This window comes from Dermacentor albipictus, chromosome 9 (assembly GCF_038994185.2).
Source record: "Dermacentor albipictus isolate Rhodes 1998 colony chromosome 9, USDA_Dalb.pri_finalv2, whole genome shotgun sequence".
NCBI classification, from domain to species: Eukaryota; Metazoa; Arthropoda; class Arachnida; order Ixodida; family Ixodidae; genus Dermacentor; species Dermacentor albipictus.
Window position 1 is genome coordinate 128,509,192 of NC_091829.1, and position 16,736 is coordinate 128,525,927.

The window sequence follows — 16,736 nt, forward strand, 5'->3', positions numbered from 1 at the left end:
GATAAGTAATTGGATTGGATTGGGAAAACCTTTATCGAGCCTTCAGTAAAGCGCGAAGGTGCGCTTCGGACATGGCCTACGTCGTCATCGTGGCGGGTGCTCTGCGAGGACCCCCACTTGCCGTTGCCGGCTCGCCGGCTCCTGCCTAGCCAGCGCCTCGATGACTGGCTGGACGGCCTGGAGTTGTTTTTCTTGGTCGTCGCTCCACGTTGCTTCCTCAAGCTGCGGCGATATACGCGCTGAGTTAGCTTCGCTTGGATGTTTGGAGCAATCCCATAGCATCTGCTCGTATGTGGCCGTCTCCCTGCAGCACACTCTGCACTAGTCATGGGGATGCGATTCTGGGTACATCCAATGCAAGGGCACCGGGCTTGGAAGCGTTCTAGTTTGTGGTACCTGAACAGCATGGCCTGCGACATTGCTCAGCCCTTCGTAGGGCGGCGGGAGAAGTCTCCGGACCAGCCAAAAGCCTAGGTAAGTTCGTTGTAGCTGGTCATCCGGTCTTTGGCGCTGAACCACAGCGGGCAGCCGTTGCCTTGGGCGCGGTCGGTTAGTCCTCTCGCTCTGGCATGTGCCGTTTTGTTGCGATTGGCATGCTTCTCCGACGCTTGTCCTGCGTGTGCCGGGAACCACTTGATTCGAGTCCTCTTGTCACGGTCTGCCTGTTGAAGCAGAACGCATGCCGCCGTTGGGGCAATTCTTCCTTTGGCGTAGTTCCTCACCGCCTGTCTGGAGTCGCCGAGGATCATGTGGCATTCTCGGTCTACGATGGCCAGGGCGATGGCTATTCCTTCTGCTCCCTCCGCTTGCTTGCTCGATGTGCCGGTGGTTGCTTGCACGTCGCCTCCGGGGTCGACCACCGCGATCGCGAAGCCATCACGGCTGGCATATTCGGCTGCATCCACGTATCTGGCGGCGGAGTCTTCCGCGTGCAGGTCCGTCAGTGCTTTGGGTCTAGCGCGTCTTTTGCCTTCATTGAATTCCGGTTGCACGTTTCTCGGCAAGGGGACAACCCCCACGTTTCGTCGTACGTGGTCGAGGACGGGGCATTTTGGTCCCTACCCGCCGTGGTTGCTCAGTGGCTATGGTGTTAGGCTGCTGAGCACAAGGTCGCGGGATCGAATCCCGGCAACGGCGGCCGCATTTCGGTGGGGGCGAAATGCGAAAACACCCGTGTACTTAGATTTAGGTGCACGTTAAAGAACCTCGGGTGGTCGAAATTTCCGGAGTCCTCCACTACGGCGTGCCTCATAATCAGAAAGTGGTTTTGGCACGTAAAACCCCATAATTTAATTTTTTTAAATTTTGGTCCCTGCTGTTCGTGATAAACGATGCCTAGACTGCACAGGATCTCCCTGCCGCCTTTGTTGATGACAGTCTTTCCAAGTGAGCGGCTCTTTGCGCTTCGGCGATCTCGTCGAGCGTGTTGTGTATGCCCAGCTGGAGGAGACGTTTCGTGTTGGTAGTTTTGAGTAGACCGAAGGGTATCTTGTAAGCCCTCCGGATTAGGTTGTTAGCTTGTTCTTTTGGCTTTTCATCCACTTGTGGAAGGCTGCCACGTACACTATGTGGAACAGTACGAAGGAGTGTATAATTCTGATGAAGTTTTCCTCCTTAAATGACTCCCTTCTTGGTGGTAACGTGCTCGAGCAGTCTGGTGCCATTGGCCGCCTTACCCATGATGCGGGTGATGGTGTCTTCGTTCCTGCCGAGCGCTTCGATCGTCATGCCCAGGACTCGGATCTTGCTGACCGCCGTTATTGTGTTACCATCCCTGGTACGTATCTTGATCTTCTCGTGCTTCCTTTGCTTCTTGATTCTGTGCGTTCTGATCGGTTGGTAAGCAGGAGCCCCGACTTACTTGGGGATCAATGCAGTCGCGTAACTTCCAGGCTTTCTTCGATCGTGTCGACGGCCGTCTGTGGTGTGGATTTTATGCGGGCATCACTGCCCCCGTCCACCCACAGCGTAATGTCGTCCGCGTATATCTCGGGCTTCAGTTCTTCAAGCTGGCATAGTCTTTTGGCAGCTTGAATCATAACAAGGTTAAGTAGCATGGCTGACATGACGGAGCCTTGGGGAGTGCCCTGGCTCCCTCATGTCTTCTCATCCGTCTTCAGGTCGCCGGCTCTGAGCTCCGTCGTTCTGCCGGTGAGGAATTCGTTGAAATATTCGTACGACCTCTCGCCTAGGTTTAGATGGGATACCTGCGCGAGGATGGCAGAGTTGCCACTTCGTCGAAGGCACTTTCTACGTCGAGCCCGAGGACGGCTTTGGTGTCCGTGGTTTCGCCGTCGATAACCTGATGATTGATAACTAAAACATCGCAGTGCCCTCCTACTCTCTGAAGAAACATGACCAGCAAAGCAGAGTATGTGAGCCCCTTAATGGCGAGCTGCACCTCCGCCGTATGTCGGCCCCGTATTGCACTGTCTTCGCGATCGGCCCACGTATGGGGAGCGCTTAATGTCTGCTTCACCTCCGCAGCAGGTCGGCCTGGCATGGCGTTGCATTCGGGATGAGCCCACGTACGGGCATAGCTAAACGCTTGCTTCACCTCCGCTGCGGGTCAGGCCGGCATTACGCTATCTTCGGGATTTCACTCTACACGCGGACGCGATAGTGGGGAAAGTAGCCTTTCAGAGGAGCCTTTAGGTCTGGTGGTCCTATCTAAATACATGTAAAAGAAGAATTCATTTTTCTCCACAACCACTGCATCAAATTTTACAAGGTTTAATTGTTGCACCTAAAAAAAGAACCTAAAAACTAGTGACGGTTGGTTTAGAATTGTTGATTTAGATCATCATTTGTTTATTCGAAATTGGCAAAAATCGCAAATTTCCAGAAAACGAAACCATCAAGTTTACAATTCTGTCTTCCGACGATGAAAACTGATATCACAATTCTGTACATTGCTTCTAACAGCACACCTAAGCCGGACAAAATTGATATATTACGCATGAATCTAAAAAAAATTAGTAATGTTGAAATACAGCTTTTCCACAACCCTTGTTCACAACGTAACGACTTCACATAAGATATAAATCGGCATATTCTATTTGTCCGCTTTGAATTTTCTAAAGGCTTCTGCATTTTTCGCACTTGAAAATTTAAAAAATTGTTTTTACCAGCATTCAAGCCATAAATGGAATTTACCTTGCTCTCCCGAATCCACCAAATTTCATTAAAATCGGCCCAAGGGCAATCTAAGAAAAACGTTTCGGCATTTTACATCTATTTGAATAGGCCGCGTCGGAGTTGGGCCCGAGTTAAAGCTTAGGGTATCTTCGACTGGCCGCCTGAATGCCCCGAAGCAGAGTCGGATAGATCGGGCGTTTCCCGACCTCAAGGGTAGAGGACAAGCGCGCAAGCCAAACGTGCGACTCGCTCTCGAAGGAGGAAATTGCCGATGCGAAACCACGTGACTACTGCCAACGTCCGATGATTATTCGCCTATCCAAAGCTCCCGGCGCTGCCGGAAAAACCGGTGGACGTGACGGCGGGACGAGCGTTCGTCGAGACGCTAGCATGCAGTGGCCTAGGTTGCCAAGGTTACGGTGGGCCATCGCCAACAGCAGCGACGCGGCGCTGTGATGACTTTTCAATCTCGATGACTGCTCCGACGACAGGGCTCGGAGCGCCTCAGAGCGCTCCAAGATGGAGGAGAGCAATCGAGAAGAACCAGCCGAACGCAGGGCGCGCACCCTGTTTCATCCAGCCGAAGAGAACGCCGCTCGCGAGAGCACTCCAGAGTGCTCAGAAACGACCAGCCGAAAATAGCATTACTCTTAACGACTTCGTTGTGAAAAAAGGAATAAATGAAAAAAAAACGCCTCAGCCGTCAGTGTCGCCGCTTCAGATTTTGCCATGATGGCACCGCCACCATCGACACGGCTCCGTGAGCACACTCTTAGGCAAAGTTACACCCTTTGGCTTGCCCCTTCTATCGCACAACAATAATGGTTATCTGCCTTGATGCGTTTCCTTTCTTTCACGCTGCGAGCCCGGAACTTTCCAGTAACGAACGGCACACGCTTTATCAGCATAAAACAGTTTACATCCTTCGGAGTGCCCCTTCTGATAACGCGTGTGCCGTTCGTTACTGCAAAGTTCCGGGCTCGCAGCGTGAAAGAAAGGAAACGCATCAAGGCAGACAACGATTATTGTTGCGTGACAGAAGGGGCAACCCAAAGGGTGTAACTTTGCCTAAGGGTGCAGCTACCAAGCTGTTCACTTTCATTATCTTCCTTCCCTCGGCGGCCGCCCATTGTCTAGATGCCAGCGAAGCGCTAAATCTGCACCATCATGCCGTCATGCATCGCCTCTGCGACCAAGCAAGTTTTCGTGGCACACGTTCACTGCCGTATTAGCACTAACACTTTAAAATGCTTGCCTTTGAGAAAGCAGCATGAATAAAAATGGAACACGACTATGTGGCCATGGGGAACATGTTCACGGGGCCATACTATTGATGACAGCATCACAAAAGGCCAGATGTGGTCAGGTTCACTTTACAGGTTTGGATATTATTGGCTTTACAGGTCAGGTTCACTTTACAGATTTGCAGGTTTGGAAGGAATGACTGAGGGGCTAGTTGCTTCATTATCACGTAAAGAACAGCGCTTAAAGTTAGCGCAGTTTGTGTGTGGTTCCTCCTTTGTGTCCCGTCGTGAAGTGCTGTTCTTTCTGGGACTTTACAGATATTCTTTTTCTGCGTCAGTTACGTCTTCCAAGAGTGCTTACTTGGAAAATTTTTGTTCGCATCGCTCTTACAGAAGCGTGTTTAGTCGAACTTTTTTGGCTTGGCTGCATTATCTAGAGGACGGGCTCCCAACTGCTCTTTTTCTTTAGCCACGTCAGAACGATTACTGAAAATTTAATTAACGTAGCTTTATTAATTACGCAAACAACTTCTCAACTTGCTCCGCATCTAGAGGTTACCTATCTGAACACTGGAACGATAAAATGATGTTAACATTTTTTGTATGATTTCAAAAGTTTGTTTCCGTGCAGTTAAAAGCAGCCGGCATAGTGATGGTGCTGTAGAATTCTTATAAAGTAAGTGTGAAAGCTTGGACAGGTTATCTTGGCACAACTCGACCTCATGAGCTTAAGCACTTGGCCCAACCTTCCATGTCTGCCTTTACAACCGATTCTCATACATTATACAAGAAGCACCTCAGTGCTACGGTACATCCCACAAAAGTTTGCGAGAACATTGTCCGCTCTCCCGATTAGGTTTTCGAGCGTTGGTGGCATCAGGCTCAGTTTCCTGGCATCACAAAGAATAAAAAAAGCTTCCTGGAGGAAAGCATCTGGTACATTTTCAGTACTTTGTAATATTTGGATCAGCACGGATGTGTACGTTAGAACCCAAAGTACTGAAATATTAAAGTGAGGGTTTCGCTGGATGTATTTTAGCTGTCTAACGATAAGATCTAAAGACAAAATACTGTTATTTTGTGACAATTAATGTTGACATGAAATATGAGCTCCGACACAGTACCCGTGGTGGAACTGGTCCCTGGACTGCAGGACTATATTGAACCACCATATGCTGGTTTGATAAATACCAGTACTTGGAAAGTGGTTCGCTCTTGAATTTCCTGAGTGTCGGCGTCGCTGTGCAGTGTTGGGGGCCTTTTTTAAACCACAAGCACTATGTTTCAGCTAATATTGAAAGCAACTGTATTCTTTTCTTTAAGAGGGGGGGGGGGGGCTTTTTTAGTGTCTAACCCAGTTCCGAAGTTGTCAGTTAGCTCAAGATGCGCGTGCATGTGTTTCTGATGTTCAGTATGTTATCACGCATTCAATAGCGAAAGAGCGTTATCTTATCAGATTGCGCGCGTGAAGCGAATACTGGCGTACATTCTCCATCACACTTGATGACCCGAGATTGCGTTGCAATGTACGAGCATTCCCATCTGACGAACCAACGTCTTGATCCGTAGATCGGAATCAGAGCAAGCACTTTGCGCACCGCCATCGTTATGCTTGAGTATTATTTTCTTTTCTAGCGCACGCTCATCTTACAATGAGTAACACTCGTGACTGAGTCTTTTGGAAGTGTTTTGTTCTTGACATTTCTACAACGTGAGAGTATAGAGGTACTCCATCTTTATTGATTGAATACTGGGAAACGGACTAGGCCTTTTCTTGCGTCTGCCTTTACACATTTACCGCACCAATTTATTTTTCATAACTTACTTTTTGATTTAGGGGTCTATAAAGCACAGCAACCTTTTATTAACAAGATGTTTTATTACCACAGAAAATTTAAATGCTTATTAGTCGGCTTTCACATCATGGTAAGGAATTTTAAATAAATATATACTTATGATAATTAAAAGCCTATCCGTTTGACAACGTTTCATCTGAGTTCCCCTTTGCAAGGTGATACAGATTTGCAGGTGGTTCGCATCGGGGACCCTCAACATATGTCACCAAACAAAGGGTTATTCCGAATGTTTCATCTCAGGAAGGCGTGTTACCCTCCTGTCTTTCATTCCCGTTCGCAAACACGCATAAGACGAAAGTGCTGCGTGAAGAGCGCCGTTAGTCCAAACCGAGGAGCTACCGTAATTCACCTCGCCTATATCGCTGTCATTTAGGCTTAGATAAGAAATGTATATGTTTTAAATCGACGCATCACGAATCCAAAAAGAACTGCCCGCAACAAGCCCAGCTAGGTTTCGTTCATTTCGTACTTCGTCGTAGCGGCTAATAGCAGCTCACGAAGCAAAGCACTGAGTGTGGATAATCGCAGAGAACGTGTTTTATGTATTGTCTCGTCACCCACCAAAAACTGCCCGCCGTGCTACTGGCCATTCGTAGAAAATTGTATATGTGACGCCCTGCCACTTGCAACACACAGCAACTTTGTTTTGCGATGGGTGAGTCCAGGTGAGGGACAGGGTGGTTGTGGAAATAAACACATGCTATTTTCGGCAGTGACATAGGAATAATAATAATATATAATATATAGGGTTTTACGTGCCAAAACCACTTTCTGAATATGAGGCACGCCGTAGTGGGGGACTCCGGAAATTTTGACCACCTGGGGTTCTTTAACGTGCACCTAAATCTAAGTACACGGGTGTTTTCGCATTTCGCCCCCATCGAAATGTGGCCGCCGTGGCGGGGATTCGATCCCGCGACCTCGTGCTCAGCAGCCCAACGCCATAGCCACTGAGCAACCACGGCGGGTCGGCAGTAACATAGGAATGCATGAATGAATGCCTTCATTTATTGAGAAAAAGGAGGAGCAAGCATCAGTGGAAGCACGTCTCAGCAGATTGGGAAGGAAGCGGGGGACAGAGAGGAAAAGCTGGGGCCCGGGCGGCAGGCGAAGTCGCTGCTTAGGGGCGAGAGAATATGAGCAAGAGTTGGCGAGACCAGTTGAATTCCAGTGTAGATGTGTGATGTGCCGAGTAAATGATTGGAGTCGCCGCCCAGCATCCGTCCTTTGCGGCAGTACAAGCTCCCGTCGTTCTTGGTAACAAACCTTTACTGAAAACTAATCTTCGCAATTACTTATTCATCAGCGACGCCTTGCCACGTATTCATTAGTGGCAGGATCATTGGATTAGAACTACGCTGTCCCGACAAGCTACGACCATAACGTGACGCTTGCGGTTACGGATGCCATACTCGTGACTCTTACTATACTACTACTATACGGCGCGAATACTATAAACATGGGTTTACGGCACAAGTTAGTGAACAGACATTTTAGAACCGCGTTTTTTGCCATACATACGCTCAACGCAAGCACCATTGCAGCATGTTACAGTGCACGTCCCTTCAAGACAGAGACGCGAACGCAAAGATAAGAACGCGTTAGAATAATAACAATAATAAGCTTTATTTCCATCGAAACGATGGAGGGGCCGTGGGTAAAAGCTGCTGAACAGCTTGACTAGAGCCCACGGTCCCCTCTACAAGGCAGTACAAGAGCATACATGAAACATACAGGAATCTAACAGCTTGACTAGAGCCCACGGTCCCCTCTACAAGTCTGTACAGGAGCATACATGACACATACAGGAATCTAACAAAAGAAAAACGCAAAATCGATTCGATTTATTGTATAACAAGGAAATCAATATTAAAATTGTTCAACGACATAACATATCACGTGGCGCAGTTCGAGAACTGTAGTACGACCTAAATCAATTCCACATTTATTTAGATTATTAAGAAGTTTAGGCGAAATATACGATAGTGTACCCATAGAATAGTCAGTACGGGGAGTGACCACCTTCCAGTATTCAGACTGACGTATAGTATAGGATGTGGGCTTTATTTCCAGCTTGGCTAGGTTGCGAAAAAAAATTCGATTTATTTTAATTCACGCTTAACGGCACCAATTAGTCTATAGCTATACAATTTCCAGACAGGCATTATATCTGCTTTAATGAACAGAGTATCTGTATGAGAAATGTAGGGGACACCAAAAAGAAGCCTAATTATCTTTTTTTGTAGGATGTACACCTTTGTTAGGTTAGTTACTGTGGTATATCCCCATACTAAAGAGGAATAAGAGAGGTGAGAGTAAAACAGAGAATTATATATCGGCTTTTTACGCTGAAAGGTCATACCGACCTATATCAGGATAAAATACCAACGACACTTACGACACTTGACAGTATAGTGCAAACATAATCTACATGACTGTCCCGCAGCATATTTTGCGAAAACGTGACCCAAGAATTTTAATACTACTTACTATTTCTATTTTTCTAGTGCTGCAGATAAGATCTATGTTCATATTTACCTGTTTTGATCTTGGTCTAAATAACACAGCCTTAGTTTTGTTGTTGTTAACCCCTAACTGATTTGCTACAGACCATTCCAGAAGGTTTACAAGAGCGCACTTTGCTATGTATCTGATTTACTCACAGTCTGTAATGGAAAAAAAAATATGCTGGCATCGTCGGCGTACAATATATATTTGGCTTTAGCGCATGTATTTACCAGATCGTTTATGTAGATATTAAAAAGAAAAGGTCCAAGAATGCTGCCTTGAGGTACTCCTTTTGCAATCGGTTTTTGGTCGGAACAGTGCTCACCTATTTGAACATACTGCCGCCGATAGCCAAGGTAAGAAGTTTATAAGATTGCAGCAATGGCCGCGCACTGCATACAATTCAAGTTTTTGAGTAAAATGGAATGAATAATGCAGTCAAATGCTATCGTGAAGTCAATGTACAGGCCCAGTAAAACATTTTATTTGAAAACTGTGATAAAATAAACTCTTTTTGCTCTATCAAGGCTGGTTCCGTAGACCTATGCTTTCTAAGCCCAAATTGAGCTGGGGATAGAAGGTAATCTTTCTGAAAAAAAAAATGAAAGGCGCTCTTGAATAATCTTTTCTAACCCCTTTGAAAATATTGGCAACACTGAGATAGGGCAATAATTTTTGATGTCATTTCGATCGGCTTTCTCGAACAATACTGTAACCTTAGCCAGCTGCATTCCTTGTGGGAAAACGGTACTTGAGAAACAAAGGTTAAATATATGGGTAAGAATCGGTGCGATAAGATCCATAATATGTTTAAGAGGTCGAATTCGCATACCTTCGACGTCACAACTAGAGCTGTTTTGAAGAGACATAAAAACAGACCGAACTTGGTCTTCGCTAACGGCCTCAAGGACGAAAGTAGATTGGTTACTAGGGGGCATGAATCTTAAAAATTCAGACACTGGAAAGTAATTGCCACACTGCACAAAATAGTTATCAAATAAATTCCACAGGTTGCCACCGGATATCTCGACTTCACCGAATTCAAGTTTATCTGTTTTCGGGGATGAGTTACTGCGATTTAAAGCAGTGTTCAACTTTTTCCACAAGAGATCAGGCCTACGAGAGCATGCGTCATGTTCCGCTTGAAAGTAGTTTTGTCTGCTTCGCATTATTTCTTTATTTAGATGATTTCGGTACATCTTAAGCTCCTTCAGTTTTTGGGGATCTTTAGTTTTTATAAACTGATGATACATAGTATTCTTCTCATTGATGTTTTTAGTGAGCTCTGGCGTCATCCAAGGCTTGCGTATTTTCCTACCAAGTTTCAGTTGCTTAAGCGGAAAGTGCCGTTTATATATTTCAGCGATGTCATCAATGAACATGTTATACGCCTTGTCAGGGCAGTTGATCGCAACAAGATATTCGAAGTCAGTATTTAGCACGTTATTCCTGAAGGCATCTAGGCGAGTAGGATTTATTATTCGAACATTTATAAATTGTGTATTGCTATGATGATTGTGTCTATCTAATATTATGAAGGTAGAAAGGTGGTCACTCAAGTCGCAGGTCATCACACCCGCAATATTATTTTCACTGACCGAGTTAGTGATAATTAGGTCTCACAAAGTTAGGTCTAACAAGTCTAACAACGGCTGCGGAAGACGGGGTCTTGGGCCTCGTGCCAAACATATCCAAGCAAACAATCTGTTAAGAATCATGCCATCGTTTCTATGAAAATAGGCTATGTATTTAAACTTGTGGATTGACAGCCCAATCCGCCACCTACGGGAGCGCGTGAAGCCGCCGGAGGCCACATTGTTAGAGGAAAAGGAGCGCGGCCACAGTACGTGGCTGTGGTATACGCGCAACGCAATCTGTGCTTGTGGTTCTCCGATGAAAAAATTCAATCAGACCCCTTTAGGAAGTATATCAGTCCGCCATTGTGTTTCGCTGTTCTCAAAAATAAAATATCATGGTGGTGGGTGCCTTGTGTTCTGTGTAACATATGTTGCGAGAACAGAAAAACAGTCGTGTCCTGTTTTCTTCATCGGGTAACCTGCCGCGTGCATCGTCACTGTGATGCCCTTCTGTCGATACGTGGTACCGGCCCTTATTGACACAACGACATGACCTCCAAATATAGTACCTTTATACCATTTCCTTAAAAAATCACTCTTTGTGGAAGTTAGCGTTTTTGGTTTAAACGTAGAAAACAAGAAAAAATATTGAACGAAAGGTCTCATTTTGACCAGTGTTTTAGTTCTAGCTGAAAAGAGTAGGTGAAAGCAAATTTACAATAAAGCTAAGGCGACCCACAATCTGCACGCAGCCGCAAGACTACATGCGCTCCAATGAGAATAACCTGCCGAATAACCTGGTCATGTGTGAGCTCGCGGCTCTAGCAGTCTTTACTTTTTTTTTTCTTTACTACATCCGTTCTGCCTGCGTTTGCAGCAAAAACGTGTAGTGCCCATGCCCATCTCCCAAATGCAAGATGGTGAATTCGAGATATGGCCTCGAATCCCGGTGGTTTCTTTGTGAAGACAGCTTTCTGTGCTCACTGGTGACTGCGAAGCTCAGAATGAGGCGGCGTCCTGGCGACAACGGCCGCCGTCAATGTAACAGCATAAGCTGGCATGCAAGGTCACACCTAAAGCCGAAAGCACATTCAGAGGAAATACACTATGCCCTTGTCGACAAAAAAAAACGTGATGAGTAACGAGCGGTGTTGCTGAGCGAGGCTGTAGACGGATAATGTCCCCATAGACAGGACCGCGCTCCAATCCAGGTGCTCAGCGGAAATATACATCGGCAGCATGTCAACTAGCGTGTAATTGATACTCCATTAAGGTCGTTGCTCGTTTGTGTTGTGTCTAGCAAGAGTGAGTAGAGTAAGAAATGACACTGGAGAGAAGGCGGTGAGCGAAGTCCGCGAAAAGTGATTGAGGATAGCCATATTGAACGTCGACGCCATCTTGAATAAACCTGCGACTTCAGTTGCTCAGCCGCCACAAAGGCTAGAGTGGTAGCATACCGCTGGGCGTATTTGGTGAACACAGCGATAAACACACACTTTGCGGAAGTAAACAGAGGAAAGGGACGTAGTGAGCTGGCCGCCCTTTTCGAGCTCTGGCATAGTTTGAAAAATGAATGTGGCGAAGTATGACGCACAGAATACTATATATCAACCCAAATGAATCAGCGTGGTCATACTTGCGCTACACGCCATGGTGGCCTGCCACCAGGACATTATAAAGTTGCAGCGATGAGAGTTTTCATTGGGGCCTTGAGAATAGAACGAGCCTATCAGAGACGTCCGAGGGACATTGCTAGGGTAGAAGAGCACATCGCCTTTCCCCCCACCCCCGAGAAAAAAAAAATCACAAATATAAGCTTACGAATCACAAGATCGAGTACTACGGCGCTTGTTGATCTTATTTAGGATGACGTCAGCATTTGATTCAGCGTTTATTTCTGAGAAAATGAGTTGAAGTTCCGTTTATTTGCATCACAATGGCAGGCGTAATCAGGCAAACATTGACGGCATTTCATTAGAGAGTGCCTGTCTACTCTGTGGAGATTACTTATGACAATGACAACAAACACAGAAAGCTTTGCTTACATTGATTCGCGCATACATGGGATCCGCATAATTCTTTTACTGTCAATTTAAAATCTTCAGAATGGCGCTCATTAACGCTATATTTCCATTCATAGCGAGCAGAAGCGGCTGTCGTATCTACAGTAGAATTGATTTAAATGGCTTTACTCCCATGGACATTATATTGTTGCCAACTTCCGTGGGATTGCAGTCGTGAAAATGGGATATACTTGCCAGGGAAATCAAGGGGTTGATGAACGCAACGCGGAAGTTTGCACGAGACCTCAGGAATATAAAATGACTTTTTGAGCAGCTTGGTCAGGGGGCCAGGTAATGGTTTCCACGTCTATTTAAAATCCTCCAAAATATGAACAGACGCCGACAAAACTGCGGGCATTTAGGAGAAGGGGAAACCGCTGGAAATTTCAGGACAGCATTAGCCTAAATATAAAAGATGACCTAAAAATAAGAAGCCATAACTTTGATAGGGTGGCCAAGATCTGGCTCAAATAAACTGGCTGTTGAAGCAGTTCAGCTGAAACCCAATGGTGCGAAATAAAGCGAGAATGTCGGCAAGTGGTCAAGTCAAGTGGACAAAGGTCAAGTAGGTCCTGTGGACGACGCCAGTGCTCGGCAGCTGTCAAGCGGGTGCATGTATTAGTGAGATTCCTGGTCATCAGTAGTTACAGTATGATTCGGGTCTGGAATATTTGACGCGGACTCCATCACATTGAATACAGTGCATTCTACGGTGTCATTCTTCGACAGATGGTACCGATTCTCACGCAATGAGGATGGGCACAAATTGTCTCACGTGCCGGCTGTCACCTTCTTCCTACTGCCAACATTCCTTCCCCTCCGTAGTTGCTTAGGTTTTATTGGGTCCCGCTGCTAATTACGAGGTCTCGGGATCGAATCCCAACCACGGCAGCCGTATTTCAATGGGTGTGAAATGCAAAAACCCGCGTACTTATGCTTATGCGCACGTTAAAAAGTCCCAAGTGGTCTAAATTATTCCCGAATCCTCCACTACGGCGTGCCTCATGATGAAATCCTGCTTTTGGCAAGTACACCCTCATAATGTGTTATGTAACATTCGTTAAGGATGTCCTGGGCAGTCGCACAACTCTTGAATACAATTAAGTATCAGGAGTTGTTTGCGAGGTCTTTGAGTATGTGGATAGCTTTATTGCGTTCGATAACTGCTAGTCTACATTGCGGCTATATAATAAAGGCGGGACGGCAACATGGTAGAGAAAGTGGAGAACATACACATCCCACATATATTACTGCACAATAATTTTAATGGCGTTCTTCCTTCACGCACGTGGATAACCGCCATAGGAGACAACTTTTGAAACTAACTGCAAGTACTGTATATGTCGTATCCAAGGGTGTACCTGGCCTGGTGGCCAGTAAATGTGACGTAATATTGCGAGCAGCTTCGGCCATAGCATGCTAACGTACGACGACACAGACTGAAGTGAGCAGCGCAAGAGTGGACAGGGGACACTAAAGACGCTACAAGGACAAGCGCCCAGTTGGAAGTTTAAGCTTATCCTTGTCGCCTATTGTGCGTCCCTTGCGCTGGTCACTTTAACATGGATTAGCAAAGACACAGGGAAAGTTTGCTCAGCTATTGTGCCGTGACTTTTGTGTCAAGGTAAAAAACCAATCTATCCATGTATATGTCCTAATACTTAAGCACATCTAGATTTGCAGCTGCGGCGGTAGCCCATGGGAGCGCATTGCAAGGTCGCTAGTGAAATAATTGTGTGCAACTTAACGAATTCGATAGGGGAAAATCAAAATCCGTCCACGACGCCGTCTCTAGTAGACTCTGTGCGATGTTCGGACGTTAACAATGTGTGCCGACTGAAGAAAGGCTGCCCCGAAGTGCTTCTGATGGTTAGGCTAGCTTCTTTACTCCGTAGAATGAAAAAAGAGAAAGAAAAGGTAAAGAAAAAAAAAGAAAAGAACCGCATCAAAAGCCTAGAATCAACCATTGCTCGCCGCGACTGAGCGATCTTAGGAGGAAGACTGATTTCGAGGCGACGAGCGAATACGCTAGATCAAGAACACTAATGACGGCGGCGGGACAAGCATTGTGGCGAAATTCAATGCACGGGGATAGCTTTTACTTTATTTGTTTTTGTTTGGTTGACGTCATCACGCGTCACCGCGGGAAGTTTCAAAAGTCTGAGGTCAGCACGCTACGTGGTGGCGCCCACGCGAACTAAATGCTTGTGTCCAGAAAAGCTGGATATACGACTTTAGTCAAGCAAAGGAATACGTAGGTTTTAGGAACCGATACTCTTTAATGGATCACATCCATGTCATCAATCAGGTAGTCAAGAAATCCGCAGTGTACAATCTCCCTCTCTATATGGCTTTGATAGATTACGAAAACGAATTTGAGTCAGTAGAGATGCCAGCAGTCATAGAGGCTTTGCGCAATCAATGAATACAGGCCACTTGCGTAAATATCTTGGAAGATATTTGCAGATTCCACAGCTACCCTAATGCTACGCGAGAAAAGTAGGAACATACCTATGAAGAAAGGGGTCAGAGAAGGAGGCACAATCTCTGCAATGCTATTTACTTCGTGCTCAGAAGAATTATTCAAGCTGTTAAAATGGGAAGGCTTAGGAGTAAGAGTTGACGACGAATAACTCAGCAATCTTCGGTTTGCAGATGACATTCTGTTCAGCAACACTGGAGAAGAGTTACAACAAATCATTGAGTACCTTAAGAATAAGAGTGTAAGAGTAAGGTTGAAGAATAATATGTAGAGGGCAAGGATAATCATGAACAGTTTGGCAAGAGAACAAGAGCTGATGATCGCGAGTTAGCCTCTAGAGTCTGAGATGGGTACATTTACCTAGCTCGATTATTCACAGAGAACCCTGAGCGTAAGAAGGAAATTCACAGAAGAATAAAAATGGGTCTGAGCGCATAAAGCACACTGACTTTGGGTCACCTCCTGACTGAAAGCTTGCCATTATCATTGAATGGGAAGGTGTACAATCAGTGCATTTTAACGGTTTTGACATATGAGGCACAAACTTGGAGACTGACAAAGAAGCTTGAGAGCAAGTTAAGGACCGCGCAAAGCGCGATGGAACGAGCAATGCTAGGCCCAAAATTAAGAGACAGAAAGAGATTGGTTTGGATCAGAGAACAGACGGGTATAGCAGATATTGTTTCTGACATTAAGAGGGAAAAATTGGACCTTGGCAGGACATGCAATGCGCAGGTAGATAACGGTTGGACGATTCGGGTTACAGCATGAGTGTCAAGAAAAGGGTAGCGCCGTCGAGTACGGCAGAAGACAAGGTGGGGTGATGGAATTCCGAAATTCGCGGGCGCTTGTTGTAATTGGATGGCGTAGAACAGGGGTAATTCGAAATCGCTGCGACAGGCATTCGTCCTGAAGTGGAAATAAAATATGATGATGATGCGAGTATCTTTAATTTGGACATTGACCTCAAGAAATTAACAGCTGATTTAAATTAGCTGTAAAAGTCGCAGGTACATTCGCGGTGATGTAAATTGTCTGGGCTGCACCACCCCGCTCCAATTTCAGACGGTCATGCTCTTTTGTCTCCCTAATTTTTTTATTATCATACTCAACTAGGTTGTTACCCCTATTTCATTAGGATCGGACTGGCATTTTGGTGAATGTTCAGCGTGTTATAGTTCCTGACATTTGCGTTCACGGTGGTGAGTAATGATTTTCATGAGATTTCGCTACATTTCATGAAGTGTTTTCTCCCGCTGTAGCCGTACATTCCGATTTATTGTTGCATTGCCGGATTTAGCTTGAGGCAGAAGCTTTTTAGTACCAAATTAGAAACTGAATACCACTTAAGCGTCGTGCTATGTAAATTGTAATTTACACCTTTCTCAATCGTTTTCGTGATTTGCTGAAATCACCTGACCGTAAAATTTGATAAATTTTATTTTTCTATTTTTAATAATTTATTTATTTATTTATCCGTACTCCAGACCACATAACGTGGTGGAAGCAGGACGGGCACTCTTTTTAAACAATCATATTGAGTATAACGGTGAACATACATTGTGTTTTACATCCAGAGACAAATAGCAAAAAAAAATGAACACAGGGCGTAAATGTACACAATGCTACGCGATAGCAAGATGATTACTCTCTGGTATAGAATTTCATTGAGACACTGTGTGCGGCAAAAAAAGAAAAATTTATAAGCGGCTGTTTTTGCGAAATATGCATTTAAAGAAGTTGGCTGGAGATGTCGAGTATTTCTTGTTGATAGGGGATAACAACAATGAAGGGTCAGTTGAGAATTTCTGGTTAAGAAGGGAATTTAGGAACCCCAAGCGACATTGCCTTCTTCTGTACTGAAGTAG

General features: G+C 45.5%; 1 protein-coding gene across 5 annotated transcripts in view; it reads left to right on the forward strand.

The window, feature by feature from the left end:
• Positions 1-16,736, forward strand: part of LOC135918847 (glutathione hydrolase 1 proenzyme-like) — a 607,262-nt gene that overhangs the window by 318,265 nt on the left and 272,261 nt on the right. The gene's annotated exons all lie outside the window — the stretch shown is intronic.